Source organism: Prinia subflava, chromosome 2 (assembly GCF_021018805.1).
Source record: "Prinia subflava isolate CZ2003 ecotype Zambia chromosome 2, Cam_Psub_1.2, whole genome shotgun sequence".
NCBI classification, from domain to species: Eukaryota; Metazoa; Chordata; class Aves; order Passeriformes; family Cisticolidae; genus Prinia; species Prinia subflava.
The window spans coordinates 26468393-26495563 of NC_086248.1; the positions used below are offsets into that span (position 1 = coordinate 26468393).

At 37.3% G+C, this 27171-nt stretch overlaps 1 protein-coding gene across 1 annotated transcript in view; it reads right to left on the reverse strand.

The window, feature by feature from the left end:
* EYS (eyes shut homolog) overlaps window positions 1–27171 on the reverse strand; it is a 722813-nt gene that overhangs the window by 55677 nt on the left and 639965 nt on the right. The window lies entirely within an intron of this gene.

Consider the following 27171-nt stretch of genomic DNA (forward strand, 5'->3'; position numbering starts at 1 on the left):
ATCATTTGTATATTCAATTAGAATATTTTATACATACTGCATACAGCTTGTATGTATAAAATAGGATGCAAAAAATCCCAAAATACGAACACTTGTAGTAGTGATTATATTGAACTTGAAACAGAATAAACAAGCAATATCTCTGCTATTATATAACTTATGTTCTCAGTCACAGAAAGAACTTTAAAATAGGTAAGGATAAAAATAGTAATCAAGTAATCAAGTCTTGAGGGTTGACAAAACTGACGTTTAGAAATGTACATATTCTGGTTGTACCAATTTTTTTACAGTATTCAAAGATAGCACAATGACAGATATGGTAGGAAAACGAAAAACAGAGAGGAAAACAAAAGAGTGCAGGACATTACCATCTATCACTTATTATAAATATAATTTCACAAAAGGTCTTATTTGATTTTCCCTTATATTATGGCTAAAAATAGATGACAGCTAGATAGGTTAGCTCATGTGACTGCTCAGTATTCATGTACATCCTCAGTATTGAACAGAAACATGTCTGCCTTTTACTTGTAAAGGTCACATGTGCCCGTGGGTCTGCATGCAGAAGACATGGTGCATCTTCTGTCAACTCACACTCATTGTGATTTTCCAATAATAGCACAATTATTAGGATGAGAACTGATAAAATTTGAAATACATGTGATTTCTAAAAATTCATTATCTCCTTATAATATCCATGCAATCAGGTTAAAGAAAACAACCTGGAGCTGAAAGACCTCCTGTATTTTTTAAAAGAGGGAAATAAGTAAGTCTTGTGACAGTCCTTGCTCATAGCAGTTGATTAGTGTGTTCCTAAACTGACCACCCACAGAGCTGGGGAGTGAGGATCTCAGCTTGAAAGTCTACCAGAATGAATCTCATGAATAATGTCTCCAGACACCTCTGCAAAAGAAAATTGCTATCAGCTGCAATAATAAATTTCTGTATGTAGCCTGTTCTATTTATAGTTTTGCTGCAGACAGCAGGAGAGGAATCTAAATGAGCTACTGGATTGCTTTCAATTGTGCAGCACCGAGAATCCTGCTTTCAGAGGTTTTAATATCAACATTACACAGTTCAGCTAATTAGAAAAAGCATGAATAAACAGAATATTCCTGGAAATCTACAATTATTGATGGTGATTTATAGTTATCAAATGTATTTCAGTTTGTTTATAGAAGAAAAAGGCAGATCATCGCTGCTGACTGCCATAAAAAACAGACTTTGGTCTTCACCTTTAATGAAAAAAATTTCATGCATTCTTTCAATGACCTGTATATGCCAACATTGACCATTTCTCTTTATAGTCTAACTTCTGCTACAGTGGAGAAGATTAAAATAGCAAGTTTCATAACGAATTGTGAGTAATTGATGGTAAACAAAATAAGCAATATTCTGGCATTTCGCTATTGGTCCTGTGATATTCTAATAGCAAAGAAGAGTGATTCCTGATAAGGCAAAGAAAACAGTTTTTTAAAAGTTCTGCAAAATAACATAAGCTTTAAAATATAACAGTTAAGCACAGAGAAAGAAAATGATCACGTCTATTTTGCAAGAATTAGTATACAAAGCTCCAAACAACTTATTCTCTTTCAAAGCACGCTGTAACTGTACTAGGTTAAGAGAAGGACAAGATCTCCCATATTCTACTGAATTAATCTCAGATGCAAGAAACACGTAATGCTCAAATGACCAAGAACTTCTCCCAGGTAGATTTCACAACTTCATGATGGCCTGGTATCCTTTATAAATGCAAGGAGCAAATGAAAGGGGGCAGAAAATCAGAACACTAATATCTTTTGCTTATCCTGTACACCTGTGAATGAATACAAGAAAAACTTAATGGATAATTACACACATGAGCTGAAGAAAGTTAAAAAAAAGGAAAATACTAGAATTTTGAAGCTGAAGAACAAGAAACAAATTTGGAGTGTTTTGCTGAAATGTGTTATACGACCGTATTAGTGTTTGAGTTCAGACACAGAGCATGATTTTGCAGAAAATCTCCTGGCTGTCCCCTGTTGAAATGTCTTTTTTCACATGGTGTCTCTAGAGTACATAAACTGAACTTCTTTCTGATGACCTGCACCAGAAGATTGCCTCACACCTCAGGTTGCTGCAGCTGTATAGACTCAACATTCAGACCCAGACCAGGTCTAGTGTGAGTTAAAGCTTCTTGAAACATGAACAATGGGGTGTTGGGTCCTCAGCACTAAAAGATTTGGCCTGCAAATCTATGCCTAATGACCTACATTACCTACTAATATGGCTGCATCTTTATAAGCCATCAAAAAAAAAATCATGCAGCCATGGTTTATATTATATACTAAAAACCAGTCCAGATTTTACACTAGAGCACAAACAAACTCCAGGAGTTAACAGAGAAAAAAAAACCAAACCAAAACCCCTAACTATTCAGAATCATATGAAGGAAAAAAGACAAACAGTGGGAGAAAATGGGAGAAAAGACACAAATAGTGGAGTAAAGGAGTGAAAGAGACAAGAAATATATTTCTAGAGCACCATCAGCTCATGTCTCCAGGCATATGATACAGGGGAAAAAAGTGTAGGGAAAATTAACTATTCCCTGACATTCTTCTAATCCTCTGAAATGGTAAGGGACATATATTGTACTACCATTTTCCATGTTAAAATATTCCTTTGATCTTTGGTTTAGATATTAGATTGGAAAGTCACCAAGCAATATTTGCACAATATGACATGGTATTGGTAATTCAGTAATGCAATTTCTCTCCTTGAATCAATGTTACATCAGTGACCTGATTTAATGAAATCAAAGTTTTCTATAAGATTGACAGCTTTGGGGTTCCAACATACATTTTGGCAACTTATTTATTTTAAATATTGCACGATACAGAGGAGACTGGGTTGTAATACATTAGTAATCCAGTCACAGCTGTATTTAACCAGCTGTTAAAACCCTGCTTTTGACTTAATTGTGTTTTAGAAAGAAAAGATTATAATCTCACTTTACAAGGTGTCACAGACATCATCTGTAGTCTATTGACAGAGTGCCATGTTTGCCCAAAGCAGAGTAGAATTTTCTATATTCCTGTGCTTTTTCCATCTCTAAAGTGGGAGTACAATGAAAGCACTGTACATGCCCTTAGTGTAGTTTTATGCAAGAGGGCTTCCCTGAAAGGAAGCACACTTAACACCCTTTAATAATGATCTTTCAGGTCCCTTCCAACACAAAGCATTCTATGATTCTATGAGTCCATGGTTGTACTGTGTGTCACAATGGGTTCAATATTTAATGGCATAGGTTCTTTTAGTGATCTCGTTATATTATATGTAACGAAGCTATGGAAGTTGGAGGGAACAGCTCTTTCAGTCAATAAGTAGTAGATGTAATCCAATTTATTTTCAAGTTGTTACTATTATGTTTTCCTAGCACTCTTTTGTTTTAAATTACTGGACAATGAAAGGACAATCATACTTTTCTAGTTTAAGCTTTAAGTAGAATTTTGCGTCATGCAAAGATTTATTAAATTGCTCTCCAGAAAACACCAGCATAATGCAAAGGCAATTACAATCTTCCTTTGAAAGCTTTGTGTAATAGACAAATCCACCGAAACTCACTGTAGAATGAAGGATAACCTTATCTCATCAATAATCTTAAAAATATCAAAGGACAATATATAAAGGAGATGCTTCCTTGTGCACAGCAGGTGTTTTTTGGTATATAATATATCTGCCAATCTTTCCTTCTATTATACAGCTCCCAAAATCAATTCAGCTTTCATGCTGCTTTAGTACTTTTCACTCAGGTGTCCTCAATTATGGTATCTTGTGTAGCTCTGAATGCTTTTGTTATCTTTAATGTTTTGAATCATTTTTTCCCCTGACTGGAGGCATTATTCTGCCAGTTCTGTCAGTTCACTTTAATTTGCTTTTCCTTTCACTGAAAGTATTTGTGTATTATATTTGTGTGATCAGGTTTTGGCAGTGTGGGAACCTACAGGGGTGGCTTCTGTGGGAGGCTGCCAGCAGCTTCCCCCTTGTCCAACAGAGCCAACGCTATGTGTCTGAGAGATGGCCAAGGCCAGTCCATCAGCAGAGATTGCAGCACCTCTGGGATAATGTAGCTAAGAAGCAGAAAAAATGCCCTGGCAGCAGCCCATGCTGGAGCGGGATCCTGGCAGGACCATGGCCCCGTGGAGAAAGGAGCCATGCTGGAGCAGGTTTGTTGGAAGGACTTGTGCCCCTGTGCCTTGGAACACACACTGGAGAAGTTCCTAAAGTACTGCAGCCCATGGGCCTTCCTGTACTGAAGAAGTTCATGAAAGACTGCTTCCTGTAGGAAGAATCCCACACTGGAGCAGGAGAAGAGTGAGGAGCTCTCCCACTGTGGAGGAAGGAGCAGCAGAGACTTGTGATGAAATGACTGCAACCCACATTCCCCACTCCCCAGGGCTCTAAACAGCTTTTGCTTCAGTATCTCTACTGTTTGCAGTAGAACTTGGAAGTACCATACCCAAAGCTGTGACACTGAACATGTCTGCACCATACTGCTTGTTGCAGTGCTTTCATTAAACTTGCATTGGATACTATTATTAATTTCTACTAGAAATTTAAAGCAATCTTTAAGCACAAAAACATTAATTACTTCAATTTTAGATGAATTTATAGGTTGCAGAACTACATGACAGCATTTTCCAAGATTTCATCCTCATTACAGAACAGCTGCAGTTTGTTAGAATAATCATGAGGAGACAGGTAACAACATTTTGCTGGGCAAAATCTTTAATAATTTCTAAAACAGAAGCATTTACTTTAAATGCACAATATAGTAACTGAACTATAATGGCTATGTTCTAAATCCAGAACTACCTGCCTACCTTGGAAAGAGGAAAAAAATACAGTGCAAATCTAGGTTGTCATTATACTTTTCTTTCTTTATCAGTTTCTTGTTAATTTCTTTTCCTGTTTCTAAAAGAGGTTTTTTATTTAGGTATTTATTATTTTGAGCTTCCATAGATGCAAACTATTCCAATCTGCATTCAACTTACAGAAAGAAGCTTCCATAGCCAATTCTTGATGATGTTGTCACTAGTTCTGCAAATTTGCAACTCTAATAATCAGCTAAGAGGCTCAGCACCTCTTCCATGTCTATTTAGCACCTATTACCTTCTCTGTTTTAAAAACATTCTGAATCACAAGGGTTTGATCATCAGTTCTTTCTTTTAAGCCTGGTCTTGTGGCTGGAAGACACAAATCTCTGAAGAGTTCACTGTCATGGGTTAGCACTGGCCAGATGTTAGTGCACCCATGAATATATGTTTTTTCTCTAACAACTCCTGTGGGATGTGATCAGGAACAGAGCAGAGCAGGCTTAAATCTTGAAAACAAAAAAAAACCCACCAAAACTTTATTAATTACATAAGAACAGGGACAGAAATACTCTTAAACACACACAGAGACAGAAATAAAAACTTCTTAGAACATTTCTTCTCCCAGTTTCTACCTCCCCACCCATCACTCTTCAAAGACCAACTCTTGGGTTTTAGATTAAACAATCACCACTCAAAAACAAACTAATCTTCAATTCAGCAAGGGAGAGAGGAGTCTCTCTCGCACCACAGACTGTTCCTCAGAAAACACGGGTCCACCCCTTATGTGTTTCCATGTCACCCATAGCACCGCCCGGAGAAGTCTGCTAAGGTGACACTCTCTTTTTCCTATGTCCAGCGCTCTCACCGCTGTCTCATAGGCCACAACTACATACAGGGCTTTTTAAGGATGCTGCATGCCGAGCTCTCCCCTTTTCACCCAGGGGCCGGGGTTCCAGGAGCAGGTCTGCCCTGAGGGCAGAGGGCACCACCTCACCCTCCCCCTCTCTTCTCTGCTCGCTCCAACTCTCCAAGTGCCAGTCACTGTAGCAAAAGCAAGGGGCAGCTGCATCCACCCAAAAATGCAGTTTATGTTCAAAAGAGACTCAAGTTCAGTCCATGGCTGACATTATGCAAGAAAAGTCCAGCTCCAAGGCTACTCCTCTCATTCTTCCATCGAGTTCCTTCTAATCATGCTTTATCATCTCGGTCCCAGGCCGCTGCCCTCTCTCCGAAAACCACCAGTCATGAGAATCAATGTCTAAGAAAAGTTTCTTTCTGCCAGGCAAGGGTTAACAGTTTCTTCTCAGCAGGGTGCTGCAGGCTCAGGCACTGTCAGGCTCCGCAAACCCCCACGTGGCTGAGCACCTTCTCCCGGAGTTTGGGGGGGAGGAGGGGGTGAGCACACACAGAAGGCACTTCCACAGTTTTCCACCCCTCCATCCTGGACGGGGCAGCTCAGTTCCAGTTCTGTCCCTTCTCTTCTCCCCCCCCCCCCCCCCCCCCCCCCCCCCCGGGGGCTCCGGCTTACCTGAGCCGACCACGTGTTTCCCCTCCCCCACCCTGCCTCGTGGCCGGGCAGGGGAAGGAGGCCTCACACGTCCCTCTGCTAAAACCAGGATCCGAAAAGAGGCCGAGCCCCTCAGACTCCTGCTTTTAACTCTTTGTGTCCTCAGAGGCGTGTCCAAACCTCCGAGTGACCAACCCAGGTGCCAGCAGAAAAGCTGATCACTGATTGGACTGCCCACATCCCCCTGGAAAAATTCACCTCCCCCCCCAACCACGACATTCACATACAAGGGTAAGTTAAGCTTTGAACTTACAGGGCATCATCACCTTCCTATGGTGATTTTCCTTGTTCAAGTAATTTCTTATACGTCCTGATAATTCAAATGTAGAACCTTCTCTTCAATCCTAGGCCCCTCCTCATGTCTTAGTTTCAAATCAGTTTCTGAGATTTCTGTTTTTAGCTCAACAACATGGAGATAATTTTACCATATACACATAACCCACTGTAATACTTACAGATAATAATTTATGTTTATAAACATATAAAATGTATTCTAAACTATGAATGAAAATAACAATTGCTGAAGGCTCTATGAAAAGTTGACATCACAAGGGACCAGGTAAACCACAGCTGCTTTGAACTGATGAAAACTTTACCATTCACTTTGGTTATTCCTCTTTCTAGCTATCGTAAAAGTACCACAAGAGAGAAATTCTAAAGTAATGAAGTTCATGGAGGATTCTATTCATGGAATCTTTCTTTGATAGTTCTTCCACAATCTTTCCCCATTGAATCTTCAACTTATTTTTCTCAGTGATTGCCAAAAGAACCTTTGTACCTTGCTTGTACATTTCTTAAAGAAAACACAAAACTGGGTGCACAGGCATGTGCTCTGCTTTTTCTCTGAACAACTAACAGAGCCACAAGATGGGTCAAGAGCCACAGCTTAGAAAGAGCATGTCCCAATGGATAATGCCTTTCCATGGAAGAGAATGACTATGAGTCATACTCACACAAAAATATTTTAGCCTTAATGAGAAAGTTGTATTTCCCCACTTTCCCTGTAAATCTTGCACATAGTTTCTAATATTTAAATTCTATTAGTTGTCTACCCATGGGCCTTGGGAGCTTTTTGAGGTTTTTTTTTCTTATTATTCTTTAAGTTAAGAAAGGAGAAGATAATATTCCTCCACATAAATCATGCTCAAAGCAGTAAGCATTTGCAAACTAGCATCTGTTTGAACAGTGGCCAGTGAAAGGTAATGCCTTGTTTCTTCTGACTATGCATCACAGAAAATATGATTCTATAATAACATATACTAATGTATATTAAAAAATGTACTTGTACCATGTCATGGTAGTTAACATATTAAAAATGCACCACTGATCTAATCAGTAAAAATAGCACCACAGAACCCTGCCTGGACTTTTACACATTTTTGAAAGAGTATTTGAGCTCTAACTAAAAGTCATTTGTCAACAGAAAATATTTTTTCAACCTCCTTTCTTCAACCTCAAATGAAATTAATTACCATCTATACAGCATACCAGACTATAGCCTCTAAAACATCAAATCCTAGGAATGTTGTAGGCTGAGTTAATTTCTATTAACATCTGTATCTAGACCATATTATATTATATTATGAAACTTGAGGTGATCTATTAATGACACAAACAATTACATTTGCCATATATTTTACAGATTTATTGCTTACAAAAGGTGGTAGATTAGCCAAAATTCCTTGGACAGTGCAAACTAGATAATGTAAGTTTCCTTACCAATGACCAAGGTGATTTCTTTGACTCAGAAGGTAATTCAGATCTTTGTGCTTTTTCAATTTTTAGTTTGATTGTCCAGAGCCTTAGATCTAATAAGCCTTAGAAATTTAAATAGGACTCCGGGAATTCCCCAAATAACTTTTTACAGCCTTCAGACTAGCACATCATCAATTACACGATGTGACTCAATTGGTAGGTCATGTTTGAAGAAAACTGGTTTCCAGGAATCACCTCACATGTAATGGTACATAAAGTCAGGAGTTAAATCTTATCTCAGCCCAACAGTGCTGTTTCATTACTGGAGATGTATCTGGTTATACTGTAAGCATGGAATGTGTGATGCTGAAATACAGAGAAGAAAAAGAAATCTATGTATCCTAAACCTTTGTGTTTCTTAGAACAAGATGAGTAAAAATTGCCCTGCATTGGGCACTGCAACCTTTGCTGAGTGTAGTATAAAGACTTCCCACAGAAACAAAACAGCATTTTTCTTTAGTTCCAAAAAGCTCCATTTCTTAAAGCTACTGGGTGTCTATCCCCTGTCTGTCTCTCTCATTTCTTTGAGATTCACTTTCTTACCCATGTAGTTCAGATATTTCTTCTGCTGTCGGGAATAAAAGAGGAAAAGAAAACCTCAACACTGTTTTCTTGTTCATCCTTTCTCTGGAGTACCACCATCTCTCAGGAGGAGCAAGAAATTCCTGCACCCTAGGATTTTTGTTAATGCTTTAACTGAAGTGTAGGAGGTTCAGGACAACTTCATAGATTACATTTGTCCATGACTCTAACAAAAGTTCTACAATTAATTCAATCTAAGCTCTTTCTTTAAATGACATCAAAGGTAGGTCACAAAAACTGAAAACAAAAAGCAGCTAGAAAACTAAGTGTGTATGAAGGACCCAACCTTGACTGCTCTGTCACAGTTTCCTCTTACTAAAATCAAAGGTAATGTATAGGAGAGTGCACAAAGCTTTTACAAATAGTAATTGCTTAAGCTTGCTCAACTAATTGAAAATGAAAAGAACAAAAGAAGTACTGAGTACTAGACCTACTGAAGATATTGTCTGAAGTGAAAAGTCAACAATCGTGTGCTTTCAATTTTGTTACAATATGCTCTTTATCAATAGCTTGAGTTGTTCTGTCTTGTAGATTGACCTTTTACTTTGACTGCTGCCTCAGCTTTGAATTTCACACATTCCTGGATGATGGCTATGACTTATGAAGGATATAAAATGCCCTAAAAACTGTAAAATCAAATACTATAAAACTGAATGTTGGCATTTTTCAAATGTGCAAGAACTGTAGCTGTTACAGTTGTCCCATTGCTGAGAATTAGCACAGTTGGTGACACACTCAGAGAGTCTGATCCAAAGTGCAGCAGAAGAAGCCTGATCCACAGCTGATCTTTATAGATGGTACAAAAGGCCATTTGTGTATAATTTTCTCAAACAGACCTATTTTTAAGTGCTGTAAGGTTAGTCTCTCTCTAGCTTGTACTCAAGAGGTCAGAGGAGTCAGGTCACCTGACTTATTTGCAGCAAAAGCTAAATCATTGTCTTGAAAAAGTGAAATACAGGAGAATATACAATAGAGGAAAACAGTTGCATCATGACATCATTAACAGTGCTGTTATTTGCTCCCAGATTAATTCAGAGAAACAACTCACTTTATCTTGATATCATGATGCTCACCTGTTCCTTTACATTTCTGTAGATGAATAACAGGAAGCTATTCTGTCAGTCTGGCTCTATTGGCTACCTAACCTTGTAAATTTTGGGGAATGAAAACTAGCAGTTCTTTTAAATAAAACACTTGAACTTATAAATGAATGACTAAAATAACCTAAATTAAGATTAGAAAAGCAAAACCTGCATTTAATCATCGAGTATTTTAGAGTAGTTTTGTCAATTAACAAAGCTTTCATGTTATTTTATGGATAGAGAGTGTCTATAAGATTTAGCAAGGCAGTGCCTGTGATGACATTAATTTTTGAGGGTAAATGAGTTTCTTTTTACCTTCTGAACACTTTTTATTTTCCGATGTGCATCAGCATGATGTCTGTCCATGTAAAATGAAAGTACTAGAGCAATTGCTAGTAACAATCTGGTATTACATTCTAATGTCTGAATATTTTACAGATACTGCTCTTCTCTGTTGGGTGGAGTGAGTGGTCCTTCAACCTCTAATACATGTTGTACTCTCTGAAAAAATACTTCTGATTCAGTAGCAAGGATGATGATTTGAAAAATGTATCTTTATTTTTGGCATAAAATTTTGATGTGTCTGTGTCTACATAGCAGAGTGAAGAGATCATGGAAGTGGAATTAGCCATATTTGATTTTATTGTAATTAGCACTACTACCTAAACCACCTTTCGTGGCCACATGATGGGATGTTTTGTTCTGACTGCGAATTCTTCAGGGATAGTAGTGCTTTTTTCAGTTTACTAGCATGTATTGATATTATTACTCATTCTATCTTAATGAAAACTACCTTAGCTGTGCCTTTATTGCAACCATTATCTCTTTATTTTGCTTTATAAGGATGTCCCCCATGCATCCATAGAAACAAGCCCAGAATGAACTGTGATGCTTTATGGTCACGTTTGTTCTGAAGTTACCACATAAAGGAAGTAAGAGTGCCTTATTAAAAAAACAAAACAACAAAACAACAACAACAACCAACCAACCAACAACAACAACAAAAACAAAAACCAAACCAAACCAACCAAAAAAACCCCCAAACAACAGCAACAACAACAACAACAACACAACAACAAAAAAACCAACCAACCAAACAAACAAAAAAAACCAAACAAAAAAACCCAAACCAACAAAAAAAGCGCAGGGATATAATGCAGCAAGAGGAAGGAGTACATTTTAACCCTCCTGCTTACTTCCTTTAGTCAATTTCTAACAAATATGTTACAAAGCCATATTGGCTGCAACATTAATGAAGGAATTTCTTCCTTCTGTTCCCTCCTATTCATTGATATCTATGCTCCTATATGTGAAATGCACATTAGAGTCAGTAAGGGCAGCTAACACTTCAGGCTGTGAAAGAAACAATCTGCTTGAGACTGAAGAATGATTCAGTAATTAGAGTAGGTGCTTGGAGTTTTCCCAGGCTTTCAGGTTCACTTGACCAAATTATGACAGTAGTACTGAAAACAGGTGATCTTGAAAATCACAGTTTTTCACACACAGTAACACAAATAAGCATAAATAAAATCAGAAATTTAATTTAAATTCTCAGTTGAAAGTAGGTGAACTGGAATTCCATTCTCTACTTCTGGACTGCTTTGCTTTAATGTTAGAGATTTATTGACAAAAACGAACCCCGGAGCACCAACTAAACCTCTCAATCCTGCTCTATGCCTCTTCAAAGGTAGGGGCAGATTATAACAATTATCCTGGTTATATTGACTATTCCTGGTTCAGAAGAACAGACTCTTTCATGCTTCCACTGCTGGTTTCAACATTCTTAATTTCTAAAGAGAAGGTGAAAAATGCTCCCAGAAAGTTTCCAAGACGCTTGGGTACTTAAAGGCTAACCTAAAACAGGGCCTACAGTCCAAAAGTTAATTCAGACCTGTACCATAAATTTCTCTGGAATCCTGAGAACTTGATAGCATCTCAGGTTATGTAGCATTTATTTTTAGAAGTGTAAAATTTAAAAATACGAGTGTCATCTGTGCTATCCAAATGAATTACACAACACAAAAATGAAAATATTTTATTTGTTAATAGATTGCATTTTCTGATGTGCAGAGGTTTTCTACAGCCTTTTAAAGACATTCAGAACTGGGAGGTAGTTCCCTGGAGTCAAGGTCCTACCACATCTGAATAACTTTCACATCAAAGAATGTTTCTTTTGAAACTCCCACCTGTAACTGAGTTTCCAACATAATAGTGCTTAACCTGTGGAAGGGTCAGACCATGGTGTGAATGTTCAGCTTGTCTGAACCAGATGAATGGTTTCATGAGGATCATAATCTTTAGCACAATGGCAGAGTCTTTAATGCAGACAATGATCTCTATGAAACCACTTAGGAACTACAGAAGCTGGTAAAACAGCTGAATTTTTTGATGCATGTACTTCTTCTCTTAAAAAAAAATCTGGCTTTATTCAAGGTCATGTAATTCTGAAATGTTAATATTAAGAAATATACTATTGTGTGACGAATCAGAATGTGATACAAATCAAATTACTATAAAATCAAAATAAGAAATATTAGATTGTCTGCAGAGTTGATAATTACTTTTTTTTTTTTGTGTATTGGATATTGAAGAAAAGGGTGCTGGAAGGTGGGAAATCCTACTGAGGCACAGCTACTATTGAACTGTATACTCTGCTATATATAGCTTCTATGCTACTAAATTGATGGACACTCAGTGGTAGAAAAGCAGTAAATGAAATACAGTCATCAAAAATATAGTTTTTATTTTGCTTTATTTTAAAATGTTTTAAATTAAATGTATAAAATCATAATTTTATGAACATTCACTTAGAACATTTTATATGTGATCAGTATAGTAGTGAAACATCATAACCACTGATATAAATACATCAGTTTGACATTGTATCATCTGTGAGATAAGGTCTTTAAGAGACCTTCCACTAGAACTGGTGTAAACCATAGTCGATTATGAACACTTATTAGTGTTTATTATTTTCTGCTGAAGTATTTCAAACATAGCATCAACACTGGATTTAACTAGTATATTCTATGATGAGCAAATTCCTTTAAGATCTCACTTTCCTGTTGTACCTACATTATGATTTCTTTTTAAAGGTGTTAAAGAGATGAGTAACAGAACCATTTTAAAATATGTTAATATTCATAACATTTTCATTTGTCAAGCTGCAGTAAAAATTATCTCACAGTGATGTTTGTGGGATGGAGATCTCTGGCAAAAGTTTCTGCTAATGCAACTGAACAGAGAATATTTCCATTAGGATTGAATCTGCATGAAAATTGTGGAGAAAGCAGAGTAAGAACAGTTTGTGTTGCAGTTGTTGGCTTGAGTCCCTCAAGATTTTACAGTGCATGAAATCATTTTTGGCGGAAATTCCTGTGGCTCATATGACTACCCTTAAGTGTATTTTCTGTGTGTAATATAATTCTATGTCTTCTAGTATTATCTCAAGCAGTGTTGGTGCCAAGGTATCATTTATGTTCTTCCAGTGTTCCAGCACTTTCTGTTAGACTGGAAATTGCAGTAATGGAGGAATGGAGTGATTCATTACTCTTGTGTTTCTATGGTAAGATTTTCTGCTGCTATAATTGTTCAGCTCCACAAGTGGTAGCTATGGCAACACCACTTGTGCAGAGAGAAAACCATGCAGCTTCAGATGTTTTAAGGAAGGTTAAGTTTTTCATTGTTAAAAGCAGTACTATACAGCACAGTACCTATATATGGCATTAATTACACTGTTATTGTAAAAGACTAGCTCATGCAAAGTGAAATTATCTGTAAAAAATGCTAAAACCAGAAAAATATCGATACGAAGTGATTTTATTAAATAAAGAATACTTGAAGATGTATGAATAGAAGTTATAAGAGAAAGATACATAAATGGTTGACATGGCTTTGAAAAGTATATAATATATGCAACAGAAAGAAAGATATTGTTATCTTAGGGTCACCTTTATCTCCAAAGTGATGCAGTTATGCCCCAAACAGGCAAGCTAATCTGTTTTACACAGGACTCCATAAATCTCAAATTTTAGGGAAGACAAGAAAACCATATTTTATGAAGCTCCTTTAGCACTCCATTTGTTATTTATCAAATATCTTTTTGTATACATAGCCGAGCCAATGTGATTCAGTAAGATGCAAGAAGCACTAGAACCATGAATTCATCTATGAATCACAAGCATAAATCACACAGGATCACAAAAAGGTACATTAATCACTCCTTCCTCCTACGTCACCACCTGCCAGGGGACAGCCACTAATGTGCACTCTCTCATTCTTAAACAGTTGTAGGCAGTGCCTGAAATAGCATTATGTCCTATTTTATGAAGGTTAAGTATCCTGGAGAAAAGGCATCATCCTCCTACTACCCAAGTTATTAAAAAGCTTTATCCCTCATTCATCATAATTTCAACAAGTACTTTGCTCTGCAGTCACCATGCACTCCTGCCTGCCAGGAGATGTCTGAACACAAGAGTGTAACCTCAGCACATTCTTACTGCCTGTCACAGTGCAACAGCAGAGCTTTGTGAATGCATCCCAGAGACCCTGTGAGAAAGACCCCAAACTCAATTTGTTGCAGCCAATCTGATGACAAGAAAAAAAATCCCTTCCCACCGTCCCAGAAGAAATTAACTCAATGTTCACAGAGGCTCACAGGATGCACAGCTGTGCTCTGGCCTATCAATGAAAACCAGTGATCCCAGCAAGGGTTGTGGCTGATGAGGCAGTGTGACACACCCTTTGCTTTATGAGATATGAAAAAGAACTGGTGATCTATCTGAGTAATTTTTGACATGTCTTATCAACTCACTGGAGAAACTCAGAACCCTTCCTTCAGGCAGGCAAAGCTATACTCCCTTTTAGCTAACATGACATGCATTCTTGAAATGGAATATTTTTTGCTTCAAAGAACTGACCTGTGGCCAAACACAGGAACACCAGGCTATGCCTTCTCCCCTGAAACAGTACAGGGTAGAATAAGCACATGCCATTTTTTTCTTTTTCTACACTGGTAATATTTCCAATTTTGCACTATTATGAGCAGTAAAGATAAAAGAGGTGAAAAGAGGTGTAACAGATCTGAGTATCAGGCTCTCACTATTTGTTCCAGCTAGCTGTATTGGAAAGAGTTAATTTTCTGCAAAGCAGAAGGTGTGATGCTGTATTGTGGATTTTGAGACTGAAATGTTAAGGTGTCAAGGTTTATCTACTGCAAGTACTGCTTGCACAGCATAAGGTTTTATGTTTTCTGACTCTGGGCAGGCTGGGAATGGGCAAGAAGCTGGGAAGAGATGCAATCAGGACAGTTGACCTGAACTGGCCAAAGGGATATCCCATAATCTAAGGGACTGTGCTCAGCAGTGAACCTGGGAGTTCATCTTTCCAAAGTAGCTGTTGCTTGGAAACTGGTTGGGTATTGGTCTGCTGGGGGTAAATGACTGCTTTTGCATAATTGGGGTTTTTCCTTTGATTATCTTAATTTACTAAACCATCTTTATTTCAACACACCAGTTTTCTTGTAGTTGTCTTTCCATTTACCCCCACCCTTCTGGAGGTGAGTAACTGGGCTGGGGGTTACTGCTGGCCAGGGTGAACCCACCCCACTGAGTAAGTGACAAATTCCAAATGCGCCTGGGAGCTGCCGTGTCAGGAATGGCAATACAGGCACTCTGCAGAAGTTTGCATTTGACCAGCTACTCAAGGACAAATTATCTGGCCCAAAGACTGGAAAATCTGGACTTTGCAAGGGACATTAACTTCCGGCAAATCTGCACTTTGATAACAACAGACATTTGTCAGAGTGAGTTCACTAGCAGGTCAAGATTTGTGTGACAACCAGGCTGCAATGCATTTAATCAAGAAACAGAGAGTAGAAATGCTGCATATCCCTAAAGGCTTTCATACTCACCTTTGAATCTCTTCCTGCTGGTCCACAGCAGACTCCTTGCCCAGGTTCTGTGGTGGCAAATGCAGAAAACCCACTCCCCTGGAATCTACACAAATTCCAGGAGCTGTGAATACGTCCTTGGAAGTGACACTGAGGGGGTCTGAGCAGCCTTCCCAGGCTGGAAATATGTGGGGATGTTTTTGTTCTTCCTGGTGTAGTCCTTGAAATCCAGGAACAAAAAGGACCACAAGGGAGGCAGGCTGCATGCTACAAAAAGGGATAGGGTTGTCCTGTCTCTGATAGGACAGGACAGATGTCTCTGACATCTCACAAGAAAAGGTGGCTTTAATGCAACATTAAGTGACATTCATCATCTCATGACCTGCAGCAAAGGACATCTTGAGACAGATGGGTTTCACAGTCCTTAACAGATTCTTTTTTCCTATGTGAGGGTCTGATCACTTTACAAACCTATGTCAACTTTGAACATCTACACTGTGTTGCATTCATTATTGCACTGCTTATGCATTAAATATTTCTTATCACCTACCTCTGCTCTCTTTGAATTTTTATCTCCTTTTTCTACATGATGTATGCAAGTTTTTCCATTAGAAGACAAGTAATTAGTGTCTGTTTTCTTATGTCTGTCCTGATGTTGTAGACATGTCACTCTTCAAATGTCCCTTTTCTAGACCACAAAACTTCAAAGTAATCTGGAAAAATTCCATTTCATCCATCATTCTTCTCTTTTCTTTTCCTTTAACCTCATCACTAGTCTTTTTGAGAATAAAATGACAAAATTAATGAGAGGTAATGGAGCCTCACCAATTAATATTTATGCATCATTACTTTTTTCCCCTCACCTTCTAAGGATTTACTCTTTATTTTCATAATTGTTACTGAGCACAGAGCTGGTGCATTTCATTGATTATTCAGAAATTGTTTCAGAGAATGTTAGAACCTATAAAGTTCCAGAACCTTTCCTGGTGGGTGGCTGCTGGTTGAGAGCTCACGCTTCCATTTGGACAGTTAAGATCTTCTCCTTTTTCTATGTGTTTTATTCCTCAGTAGTATTTAATTTATAATCATTTTCCATACACATTTTTAATCATATTTCTTATCCCCAACACAGAACCTAGACAAGATAGACCTCCTGGCACTGCAGGATCCTGCAGGAATCTTTGAATTGATGAAACTTTTTGGCAATGGTACCTACAGGCAGCAGTTTTTCTTCCAGTCAGAGAAGAGTAGGAAATGAGGACATGAGGGAAAACAACAGGGAGACACCAAGGTCTGTGGGGAAAGAAGGGGAGGAGGTGCTCCAGGTGTTGGAGCCCAGATTCCTCTGCAGGCTGTGGTGAGACCATGGTGAAACAAACTTCCCCCTGTACCCCATGAAGTCCATGGAGGATGCAGAAATCACTCACAGCTTATGGGAAAAGTGCTCATGCCAGAGAGGGTGGATGCCAAAGAAAGCTGTGATCCAGTGGGAAACTTGAATAGACAGAGAGGGCCCCTGCTTCCAAAAATAAAGAGCCCTTACTTCCAAACCAGAGCAGCCTATCCATAAAAGCCTGCATCCTTGGGAAAAGTGACCCACACCGCAGCAGTTTTGAGATGACTGTTTTCCCATGGGAGGGGTCCCATGGCATAACAGAGAGAAACTTCTCTCCCTGATGGAAAGGAAGAAGATCTTGAGTGATGAACTGACCAAAACCCCCATGTCCTGTCTCCCTGTGCTGTCACTGGGAAGGAGGGAGGGACTGGGAAAAAAAAGGTGTTTTACAGGCTTATTTTACTTCTCATTATTCTCCTCAGACTCTGTTAATAATAAATTTACTTTATACCTTTAAATTTGAACCTATTGTGCCCTTGGAGTGTTCTTCTCCCAGTCTATCTCAATTCATGAGCCCTTCATTAATTTTCTTCCTTCTCCTCTGCCCAGTTATAGCAGAAGAGGGTGAGCAAACAGCTTTCATCAGTGACTGGCGTTTGGCCAGTGTCAAACTCCGACAGCCAGGGGTCAGCCTTTAGAGGTAAAGGGTGGGATATTATCAGCAAAATGTTACAGGGACAAGAACCAAAGTGCAGCAGAAAATATTGTAAGGATGGTGAACTTTAGCAAAGATAGCAAACCTCTGTACCTAGTGAACCTAGGTACAGAACCACGTCCTAATTCTTTGGCATAAGTGGAATAAAGGTGTGGGGTTTTTTTAATACTTCAAATTCTCAAATATGAAGGAGAACAAGTAAGCAACATTAATGCCCAGACACATGCTTATGCTGGGTTAAATGATGTCTCTGTTAGAGTGTAATTGGAATTTTGTAAGGACTTAAGGAGCACAGTTGCCTGTCTCAGACACTGTTAAGGCCCCAGAAGGACTTTGCCATGAGATAAGTGCAGAATGGAGTAACAGGTTAGTGCTAACTGCAGGCCTGGCAGAAGCAAGGTCTGGTTAGAACATCCTGCATAATGCATCCAGACAAAAATTCCCACTGTGGCAAGCTGTGTGACTCCTTGCAGGCCTATCAGCAGTCAAACAAAGATGACCCCAAGGTAGGGATAGATGGCACCTGTGACCACCAGTGACCACCAAAGCCTCCTTGATTATGCCTCTCTGGATACCTGGAACTTGGACTGTGAGTTAAGGCACCACAATGGCAACTTGAGATAAGATAAAGGGTATCTTATCTATTGTCTGGGTACTATCTCAGACCTAGGGAGAGGTTAACAAGGTTGGGGAAGAAGAATTTATCAGTGATAATGGACACATATAATGCAAATTTTAAAGGGTATAAGGAGACTCAACTCAGGAGCTGTGCTGAATCATCTCTGATTGGTTACAAGGTGATTCCAGTGAGGATCACCAACTCATGGCCCAATGAACAATAATAAATTAAATCAAGTTAAGAAAAGGCCACTTTCTGTACAGTAAAAACAGTGAAAATTAAGTCTTACTTATTATGTCATACTCTGCCTGTTTTACAAAGCTGCTAAGTATAATCTAAGATGCTTTGAAGTAAACAGTGAATAAAATAATATTGTCTGTTTCTGATTATATTTCCATTCAAGGTAGATTAAAGTAATTTATCTAAAAGAGCTGTTGTGCAGAGATAATGAGGTTACAAACATACCCTAATTGTAAAGGGCCACTGGCCATTTCTGGAATATTAAGGAAGACATTATTATCAGTTAAGCCTGAAAATGATGAAAGAAAACATGACATTCACCTGGAATTTTGTATGTGTACATTTCCATCTATCGTGTCATATTTTTCTAGAAATCAGCTAATAGAGCTGCCAAGGCAGACAGAATTGATAGTATCTAACACAGAATTTTTGCTGTCTAGTCTCAAAGTGTCAGTAGCAATACATCCGTTGTTAAAAATTTTCTATAGGCAGAAGAATCTCTTGTTCTGATGACTGTGATATGTGTCATTTCTTATGATGGGTAGTTGTCAATGAAAATTACTTTTAAAAACCACTAAGAAAGCAAAGAATGAAAACTACCAAAAATCAGATGACTGCTGGTCATCTGTCTTTTGAATAAATGCTTCTGAGGCTCATTAATGTTCACTTTCTGATAAGTCTTGCTGTATTGATGCAGAAGGTAAAGTAGGATTAGAATGTGCTTCAAGCTGTATGGGAAAAAATACTTGCTCTTGCCCAGATTTTCAGACCTTGGGCAAATCTCTTAGATGTTTTCACTAAAGAGAATACTTAAGACAGCAATAGCTTCAATACAACATGCCACCTGCAGAGCAACCTGGAGAGATCCCTCTGCTACCGCTGCCAACTTGAGCTAAGAAAACACCATATAAAATTTTTGGTAGTAAAGGAATTCAAGTTAGAGGCTAAACACAACTTTGAATCTGAATACTTTTCCACCTAAGGGAAGACAGGGCTTTTCTCAATGCTAAGACTCTTCATGTGTGAAACTAGTATTAATTTTGTTTTTCTGGGTGCATTAAGAAGATCAGCATGAAGCCCTGTGGAACTATGATTCAGATGAGCCCTTACTGCATATTTTAAAAAATTCCATTTTAACAACTTTTGTTGTTTGCTCACAGACCATCCAACACTAGTGATTCAGTGGAATGAACCAATATTTCTTCTTCCATTTAGCAACATTTACTTCTTGGCCTCAGTTTCAGAATCTTAATGTACTGGCTGGAGAGAAACATTATTTTATTGTCTTTCAACAGGGAAAGATTTCTGTTTGGGATGAAAAGCTGAAAATAGCTGAATGTAAAATTACCCCTTTTATTCTGAATTAAGAAAATTACTATGATTACTTTTGTATTTGTGTTTGAAGCCAGGCTCATAAATGCAAGCTTTCAGAAGCAAAACCAGTAATATTGTAACATTCCTAAAGTTTTGTAAGGGAAACTCATTAAAGGTATTTTCATGCAAATGGATGTGTGACTTTCTTTGATTATCTTGCTGAAAATGGCCTTAATGCCAGCCAAACTAGCCAAACACTACTGGAGTGATAATGGCTTCAGAACATTCTCTACAATTCTGCTCGAGTTCTAAGCATGTTCCCACACTCCCAGAACACTTTTCCTTGAAACTGTGTTTCCTTCATTGAAGTTCATGCACAAGCTTTTCTAGCTTTGATGTGTCCACTTGTTTCACCACAATAAACTCTTGTTTCAGAAGAAATTTTTAATTTTCCTAAAAAAATAGGAGCTATCCTAAAAGAAGAGGAACTGGAGTTATTATGAGCAATTTTTTTTAAATAATCTTATAGATTATTTCATAAAATATAATTCTTATAGAACAAGATAGACCTGCTTACAGAAAAAATCAAATTAAACTCCCCAATAGTCTGGGACTTTTAACTTCAAGCCACTGCTGATATCTAGGTCAGATCAGAAGGGAAAAAAAGGACAATAAGTAGTCGACAGGTATCACTATTACAAGCAGACATGCAAGCTCATCAAAAACCCAAGCAGATGAACATAGAGCTATACACAGTGATATACTGGATGTAACATCTTAGGAAAAAATTCTCTTCCACTGTTTTTTGAATAGCTGTCAGTAATTTAAAAAAAATACCCACAAGGCTAGTTGTTTGAAAAATGCTCTAAATCCTCAATGCAGATGATAGCAAAACCCCTATAAAAATAACTTGCAAAAAAAGATTGGCACCCAGCCAGTGGAATAAAAAAGGTCACCCCCTGAACAGATACTAGAGTTCATCTTTCAAAAGTCTTAGTTGTGGAAATTCAAAGTAAAAATGCTGCTGGAAGAAATTGGTTTAACAAGTCTGTTTTCAGATTGTCGAAATTGACATAAAATTAGATGTGAAAGACTGTAAAGTCAACTAAAATCATTGCAGTTTGTATGGAAATGTCAGACTTCTATCCATTTCACTTCAGTTTTTCTGTTGAGTTCACATGAAAACTATTGGTACCATGCCCATTTAATTCCTTCTGAGAAAACTGTGAGACAGTAGGTGCCAAAAATCTACCTTGTAATAGCCTCTTAAAATTGTTAAATATTATCTTTATGCCTTCATTTTCTTTCCTTTTTTCCAGATTAAAAAAAAAACCCCACAGCTCTTTCCCATGAATCTGAAGTGATGTGTCCATGAAAGTGTGTTAAGATCACAGGTTAATAATCATTCAGACAGTGCCTTGTGAAGCCATTGAGGATTGGGTCCTGTTATAACAGGAATTTAACACACAGAAAGGTTCAGATTGGGCAGTATAATGTCTGAACACCATGGTAATGGATCTATCTGTGCAGTTACTCAATGATGGGGATCTCAGTGACATAAATAGGAAGCCTGACTATATCATAGCTTGGTAGTTTGTACAATTCTTGTGCTTCATTCTCTGTAGGCATGAAAGATGCAGGGATTCATATCTCAGTGCTGGCCCAGTCCTCAAATCTGAACTGACACAAATCTGACTGACTTGCCTGACAAAGCAGGACTGACATACCTTACCCACACAGTCCTTAATAGAGTTCATACAGCTGAGCTTTTTTTTTTTGCATCTCTTCAACATCCCAAAAGGATTTGTACCTCTAGACCATGACCTGCAACATTAATTCCTGATGCTTAAATGCTTGAAAAGTTAAACAAGTTGGGTAATTTCATTGTAGATACAAATGTGGAATGAAAAAATTTAGTAACTGAAAGTCTGCCCAGCATGTTACAAATGCTTTGTGCCTTTGCAATTTGTTATTGGAGTGTGACTGACTGCTTCTGACTTTGATATCCACAGCAGTAGTGCAAAGTACAAGGCAGCACAATTGAGAGCTTTCATCAGTCAGCTTTCAGGATTGTGTTATGACAATTTACACTGTTTATGATTCTGGCAACTGTCTGTAATGTAAACTCCGTGGTCATCTAAATAAAATAATGCTCTTATGCTAATATGATAAGGCAAAACTACTATACAGAATTTATTACATATATTATGATGCCCTTGGTTTGGCATTATCTTAATGTACTTCACTGCAATAAGGCTCTGTAATATACTGCAATTTTATACAGTTATATAAAAGCTTTATTGAAATAATACTGCACAGCTTTTTATGTAATTCCTAAAATAGTAGAGGCATAATGTAACACCAAAATCATAGGCTATTTAATAATGCATGAGATGTTAAAATTATGCTACTTTTGTATTTTAAATTGTCTATTTTTTCCTCATCTCACTGTCTCAAATATTCTTTTCTACACTGTGCTACTTCATCCTTCTTCTCTGATCTTAATGCAAAGAAGTATCATTTTGCAGCATACGAGTGTTATGTTTTTTTTACCAATCTGCAATGCATTATAAGAAGCTGTTAAAGAATAAAGGACTTCCTGTTGCCCTACTTCTCAAATTTCTTTGCTTCATTTGCAAACATCCAGAAAAAGTTGGAATAACCACCATGTTTATCTTACTGAATCCTATTTCTGACCTTGTAAAATCAAGGGAAAGGTTTAGGGCAGGTGTTAATGTCATACATGGTTTTATTGTCCTTTGGACACTCTTAGATGTCAAAAGCTGTGTTTGTAGAAATTAGAGATTATCTGCAAGTCTAGGATTCTGTTTTTCAGTCAGCAGAAAGATATGGCTGCCGTCAGTGTTCACACAGTTGACCAGGAAGGAATACCCTTTCCTCTCAACTCCTGGGGTAGTCAGGCATTGTCTTAACAGTAAAACACACTTCTGTCACAAGGGTACCCCAAAGCAGTGCAATCCTTTTGCTTAGCAATATCAAGCAAACAAGATTAAATCAATTATCTTCATCCTATTTTCATTTGTCCCACACTTGTTACTTTTGTGAAATATCCACAGGCATTTGTGACTGAGCTTATATGCAGAATGATTGTTTTTCTAAGTATGAAAAAAGCACCTTTATGAAATCCTTTAGTAGAAGTATCAGCCATTATCAAATGTTTGAAGTTATTTGACTGCCACTAAACCAGAATAAACACTTAACCAAAGTAGCTGTCAGATTCATATTCCTTAGAAAATAGGGGAACGGATACTGTACCAGAAGCAGATTTTATTGTTCAGAGATGAGAGAATAGGAGAATGGTTGGGGTTGGAAGGAACCTCCAGAGGTCAGCTGGTCCAACCCCTCTGCTCAGGGTCACCTACAGCCATTTCCCCAGAACTGTTTTTTGTCATATCCAGGGATGGAGGCTCTAAACCTCCCTGGGCAATGTTTATCAGGAGCACCTTAGCTAATAATGTGAAACAATGCAAATTATAATTTCAGAGTGTATTTTATTGCTCATTTCTCTCCTTATTAAGATAGCTATAAGGGAAAATCAAGAATGCTGGCAACCTGACAGACAATCACTTTAATTTCAAGAAAGATTTTAGCTATTAATAATTACAGCAGTCAGTCAAATGGATGTTGCTTACACAGGTGAAATAACATTAGATCAGGCCAAATAGACAGTGAAGGATATTCCCTGCATTTTGAGCATTTTCAATGCTGAAAATGCTTACTTGTCAGTTGGCTAACTGGCATTCATAATCAAATTTTCAGACTTGCTGAGACATGCAAACAAATGCCAAGCAAGATACATTTTTCAAAATCTTGAACACCCAGATGTTTAACTGAATGTTTGTAATTTCAGAATGTTCCATTTTCCCAACAGTTTTTGTTTATCAAATAGTTCAAGTTACATTATTTTATATTCTAAGGGAAGATTTAAAGACTATTCATAAATGTATACCTAACACCTGAAAGATTGCAGAGATCACAGATTAATCTAAGCTGCAAAGAACTGAAAGAAATTCTTTAGATGAGACTAATGGTGCAGGGTCAAAAGAACTGAAAAATGCCCAGGAGACCATTCAACATGTAGAAAGAGCTATGTTACACAGGGAAAAAGCCTTTACAGCAAGAAAAAATATGTTATTTTTTCTCCATTTTTAATGATAAATCTCAACACTGAAAGATGTGTCCCCTTTTACAAGCATTTCCAGTTTAGCTTGGCTATAGGCTATAAAATGCACTAGATGGCAGCAAAAAGTAAGAGAACAAATCCACAGTGACAAGGTACGCAGAGATGTGGTACAGACAGCCTGAATGATTCCAATGCGGAATGAAGGTGAAAGAAATTCCTTCATTCTTTTGCTTATGCTTTCCATTAAGTAGTGCAATACCCAAGCCAGTTATCCACTGCACTATTTATTAAACTATGTCAAAACTGGGATGTTCACAATTGCCTTTCAAAGGGGATGAAATGCAGAGTCAATTCGTGGCTCAGTGCAAAGAAAGTGGGTAACAAACTCAGTGATGTTCATTGCTGCACAGATGACTGCGTCATCTCAACATTTTGGGTCAAATATTTCAGTTAAAATGATACTCCATATTTAAATATAAGAAAATGGAGAGTAAATGTTCCAACATAAGATTTTCTTTTTCAAATTGTACTGTTGCTTCCTCTTCAGTATATTTGAGTTTCTATAATTAGGATTTCAAAATGCTGTCATGCAGAAGATTCTCAGAAGACTTATGGATTGACCAGTACAATCTGATTAAAAGTGGATCTCTTCCTTAAAAAACCCAAACAACAAAAACCTACATAAAGCTGTACCAGCTAAACCTTGTCCGAAATGGTTGTCAGAAGACAGAGTATAATACAGAGGACAGCTGTAATGACTTTATACTCTGAAAAACATTTCAAAGCTGTCGTGTTGTACTTGCCATGGTTCCCTTTAAGGCTAATGGCATACACTTAACTGTTTGCTTGCCTATACAAGAGACGCAAAAAGTTACAACTTTAAAAAAAGAATAATATAATTCTTGCTATTTCATAAGAGGTAATCTCTTAATGTTTCTCTACTAAAGGAAGCAGGAAACCTGCAAACAGAGTAAATGTTAAGAAGGAAGCAATACTAAATGTGTAAAGCAGAGAACTTGCTATTTATACAGATTTTTGTATTTTTATCTCTTCTCTTCTATCGTGGTGCTACAGACAATGAACCATTTTCAGTAGCTCACAGTTTACATCCCAGCTTGGTCTACTGAATACTCTCCTCCCACAGGGATTGCTTTGTCAAGGAGTGGAGGAATAGGGAAAAGGAAAAGAGAACAGAAGGCCCTGTTTAAAGATCATGACAGTGACTTATTGAATTTCAGCTTCTTCAGTATATACTGTAACAGGCATTAAATAACCTATTGAATAATTTAGGATCAGAGATGGCAAATCTTTGTTGCAAATTTATATTATTTACCAAATTCATCATGTATAAAAACGCAACAACTATGTTGAAATGTTCTCTTTTGGTCACCATATAAAATCTGAATTAACCTGTAGACTGTAAATTTAAACTACAGAGCCTGACTATTCTGTCAAGAAGTAAAAACACCATAAAAAAATCAATCCAAGTCTGTGTATAAATTAATAACTGATCTTACACATAATCTTTAATACTAAAGAACATAAGTTTGAAACTCCCATCGAGCTAATGAGGGTAGATTTTCTTATCCAAAGAGGAATTTTAACGATATATATTTATTTTTGCATTATTCATCAACATATTCTGACTCTTAATACTGAGATTATCCATTTTTGTTTTCAGAAAGGTTGATAAAACTTTCCCATAATATAGAGAAAACTGTTTTAATCTGAACAGAATCAGATGGCTTCTGGCACCTCTGTTTCTGTGCACATGGATATAGACCTATGTTCTCTGTTCCTTCCCCGAAGTTTCTGTACCTTGTGTCATGAACAGAGCTTGCTCCTCTCTATTGCCCCTTCCTTCTATTTTCACATAAGGAGTTTCTTGCTGATGCATTTTTTGCTGAATTCTACAAGTTGAAAGGATATTTCTGTTGAAATAAGTACACACACAAACCCACATCCGTGTTTTTTCTAAATGGCTTCTAATTAAGATTAATTTTCACAAATTTCATGCAGTACAAACTGGCGTTATTTAATTTTTTCTTTCTGAAAATCTAGTTTTTCAGTGAGGGCTGATATCTATGAAAGTTTTTACAGAGAATTCCATGTGAAATTTTTCTATTTTAAAATGATTTTGGAGAGATGAAATTTACCTTTTCTGCCAAAGGTTGCCATGAATTCAGAATCAATAAACACAGTAGGTGATAGTAAAGAAATTATTTGTGGATTTTGAAAAAAAAAAATTCTTCAGCTGATGCTCAAAGGAAGAGAATCACAGCCAGTTACAAAAGAAAAAAAAGCTTATAATACTACCTCTAAAGAGAAATAACTCTTCAAACACAGTCAAAAGGGAAGATTTCTGAAAATTTCATCTAGCTAAGAGGTTTTGCTGGTTTTGGAAAAAAATGCTCCAATACAACAAATGACACTTCTCAAAGGTTCCATTTTAACTCCTTTAATTAATACATTTAATTTACAAAAGAACACAACAAAACCCAACAAACCCCCCAACTGAATAAACAAACAAAGAATTCACTTTTAAGAACTCAAGGCAGGAATATAAATTTGGTCATAAATTTATTCTGACTGTACTCTGTATAATAAAGTGATTGAGTGCCTTACTAATGTATGAAGCTCATCACAACTTAAGCTATGGAACACCAAAGCACAATTCCTAAAGACAACAAATCAAATTGAAAAATAACCTTAAATGATCCATTTTTCTACCACTGAATGGTGGCTTTTTTTTTTAGGAAGGAAAACAATAGTGGCTGAATGAGAACTGAACATTTGTACAGGAAATGATGATTTATTTGGGTGTGCAAGCAGAACTGCAACAATCTCTCTTGTTTTTCAGACACTAGGTTACTCGTGTAAATCTGCCGTATGTATTTTGGAATCTAGCAAATTTATAGCAAATTTCTAAAAGATTAGCAACTAAGGCAACAAAGACTCTCGCCCAATGTCTCATTCGAAAGAAAATTGCCATGTCCTTTAGCATCAGACAAAGCTATTTAACCAGAAGTGATTTAAGGAGATGAATGTTCCTTGCTGAGTCAACAATGATG